General features: G+C 40.7%; 1 non-coding gene across 1 annotated transcript; it reads right to left on the bottom strand.

Moving 5' to 3' along the window:
- Window positions 1-1281: 1281 nt before the first annotated feature.
- On the bottom strand, window positions 1282-1389 carry LOC112713544 (small nucleolar RNA R71). The gene has a single exon (XR_003158516.1). It is a non-coding gene; the product is annotated as a small nucleolar RNA R71 (small nucleolar RNA).
- Between the last annotated feature and the right edge of the window lie 2180 nt (window positions 1390-3569).

Raw genomic sequence — 3569 nt, 5'->3', positions numbered from 1 at the left:
TTGGGCGTTAAACGCCAGAATGTGCACCATTCTGGGAGTTTAACGCCAGGATGGCACAAGAGGGAAGATTTTTGTTTTCAATGCAAATTTTTTTTTTAAGTTTTCAAAATCTTTTCAAAATCAAATCTTTTTCAAATCATATCTTTTCAATCAAATCTTTTTCAAATTCAATTTCTTTCTATTTTCAAAGATACTTGCTATCAATTAATGATTTGATTCAACATTTCAAGTATGTTGCCTTTTCTGTTGAGAAAGGTTTAATGTTTGAATCATATCTTTTCTTGATAGCCAAGTCATTAATTTTCAAAATCAAATTTTTTTTTAAAAATGTTTTTCAAATCATATCTTCTCAATCACATCTTTTTAAAACCAATCATATCTTCTTAACCACATCTTTTTCAAAATAACTTTCAATCAAATCTTTTTGATTTCTAATTTCAAATTCTTTTTCAAAAATCACTTGATTTCTTTCCCACTTTTATTTTCGAAAATCAATTAGTGTTTTTCAAAATGTTTTCAAAATCTTTTACTTGATTTTCGAAAATTACTTCCCCTCTTCTCACATCCTTCTATTTATGGGCTAACACTATTCCTTAATGCAAAATTCGAACTCCATCTTCTTTGATAAGTTCGAATTTTCTACTTCTGCCTTCTATTTTTCTTTTCCTCTGACACCTCAAGGAATCTCTATACTGTGACATAGAGGATTCCACATTTTCTTGTTCTCTTCTCTTTCTTATGAGCAGGAGCAAGGACAAAAGCATTCTTGTTGAGGCTGATCCTGAACCTGAAAGGACCTTGAAGCGAAAGCTAAGAGAAGCTAAGGCACAACTCTCTGTAGAGGACCTAACAGAAATCCTCAAAGAAGAAGAACACATGGCAGCCGAAAACAACAACAATGCCAACAATGCAAGGAAGGTGCTGGGTGACTTTACTGCACCTACTCCCGACTTCTATGGGAGAAGCATCTCTATCCCTGCCATTGGAGCAAACAACTTTGAGCTTAAGCCTCAATTAGTTTCTCTAATGCAACAGAATTGCATGTTCCATGGACTTCCATTGGAAGATCCTCATCAGTTTTTAGCTGAGTTCTTGCAAATCTGTGACACTGTCAAGACTAATGGGGTTGACCCTGAGGTCTACAGACTTATGCTATTCCCTTTTGCTGTAAGAGACAGAGCTAGAATATGGTTGGACTCACAACCTAAAGAAAGCCTGAACTCTTGGGAAAAGCTAGTCAATGCCTTCTTGGCAAAGTTCTTTCCACCTCAAAAATTGAGTAAGCTTAGAGTGGAAGTCCAAACCTTCAGACAGAAGGAAGGAGAATCCCTCTATGAAGCTTGGGAAAGATACAAACAATTAATCAGAAAGTGTCCCACTGATATGCTTTCTGAATGGAGCATCATTGGAATTTTCTATGATGGTCTCTCTGAACTATCCAAGATGTCTTTGGATAGCTCTGCTGGAGGATCTCTTCATCTGAAGAAGACGCCTACAGAAGCTCAAGAGCTGATTGAATTGGTTGCAAATAACCAATTCATGTACACTTCTGAAAGGAATCCTATGAACAATGGGACCAATCAGAAGAAAGGAGTTCTTGAGATTGACACTCTGAATGCCATATTGGCTCAGAACAAAATATTGACTCAGCAAGTCAATATGATTTCTCAAAGTCTGTCTGGAATGCAAAATGCACCAGGTAGTACTAAGGAGGCTTCATCTGAAGAAGAAGCTTATGATCCTGAGAACCCTTCAATAGAAGAGGTGAATTACATGGGAGAACCCTATGGAAACACCTATAATCCTTCATGGAGAAATCATCCAAATATCTCATGGAAGGATCAACAGAGACCTCAACAAGGTTTCAACAACAATAATGGTGGAAGAAACAGGTTTAGCAATAGCAAGCCTTTTCCATCATCTTCTCAGCAACAGACAGAGAGTTCTAAGCAGAACCACTCTGACTTAGCAACCATGGTCTCTGATCTAATCAAAACCACTCAAAGTTTCATGACTGAAACAAGGTCCTCCATTAGAAACTTGGAGGGACAAGTGGGTCAGCTGAGCAAGAAAATTACTGAACTCCCTCCTATTACTCTTCCAAGCAATACAGAAGAAAATCCAAAAGGAGAGTGCAAGGCCATCAACATGGCCGAATTTGGAGAGGAGGAAGAGGCAGTGAACGCCACTGAGGAAGACCTCAATGGACGTCCACTGGCCTCCAATGAGTTCCCCAATGAGGAACCATGGGAATCTGAGGCTCAAAATGAGACCATAGAGATTCCATTGAATTTACTTCTGCCATTCATGAGCTCTGATGAGTATTCTTCCTCTGAAGAGGATGAGTATGTCACTGAAGAGCAAGTTGCTAAATACCTTGGAGCAATCATGAAGCTGAATGACAAGTTATTTGGTAATGAGACTTGGGAGTATGAACCCCCTTTGCTCACCAAAGAACTGGATGACTTGTCTAGGCAGAAACTGCCTCAAAAGAGACAGGATCCTGGGAAGTTTTCAATACCTTGTACCATAGGCACCATGACCTTCAAGAAGGCCTTGCGTGACCTAGGGTCAAGTGTAAACCTCATGCCTCTCTCTGTAATGGAGAAGCTAGGGATCTTTGAGGTGCAAGCTGCAAAAATCTCACTAGAGATGGCAGACAACTCAAGAAAACAAGCTCATGGACTTGTAGAGGATGCTCTGGTAAAAGTTGAAGACCATTACATCCCTGCTGATTTCATAGTCCTAGAGACTGGGAAGTGCATGGATGAATCCATCATCCTTGGCAGACCCTTCCTAGCCACAGCAAAGGCTGTGATTGATGTTGATAGAGGAGAATTGATCATTCAAGTGAATGAAGAATCCTTTGTGTTTAAGGCTCAAGGATATCCCTCTGTCACCATGGAGAGGAAGCATGAAGAGCTTCTCTCAAAACAGAGTCAAACAGAGCCCCCACTGTCAAACTCTAAGTTTGGTGTTGGGAGGCCACAACCAACTTCTAAGTTTGGTGTTGAACCCCCACATTCAAACTCTAAGTTTGGTGTTGGGAGGTTCCAACATTGCTCTGAGCATCTCTGAGGCTCCTTGAGAGCCCTCTGTCAAGCTACTGACATTAAAGAAGCGCTTGTTGGGAGGCAACCCAATGTTATATTTTATCTATTTTCCTTTGTTATTTTATGTTCTTTTGTAGGTTGATGATCATGAGAAGTCACAAAATCAATTGAAAAAGCAAAAACAGAATGAAAAACAGAAAGAAAAACAGCACACCCTGGAGGAGAGCGTGCTGGCGTTTAAATGCCAGTAAGGCTAGCTGTTGGGCGTTTAACGCCCAGTCTGGCACCATTCTGGGCGTTTAACGCCAGAAAGGGGCACCAGACTGGCGTTAAACGCCAGAAAAGGGCAAGCTCTTGGCGTTAAACGCCAGAAATGGGCACCAGCCCGGCGTTTAACGCCAGAATTGGCTCAAAACACATTTTTGCATGACATTTGGTGCAGGGATGACTTTTCCTTGACACCTCAGGATCTGTGGACCCCACAGGATCCCCACCTACCCTACCACTCTCTCTCTC

This window comes from Arachis hypogaea, chromosome 9, assembly GCF_003086295.3.
Source record: "Arachis hypogaea cultivar Tifrunner chromosome 9, arahy.Tifrunner.gnm2.J5K5, whole genome shotgun sequence".
NCBI classification, from domain to species: Eukaryota; Viridiplantae; Streptophyta; class Magnoliopsida; order Fabales; family Fabaceae; genus Arachis; species Arachis hypogaea.
This window is presented reverse-complemented; position numbering and strand designations above follow the sequence as displayed.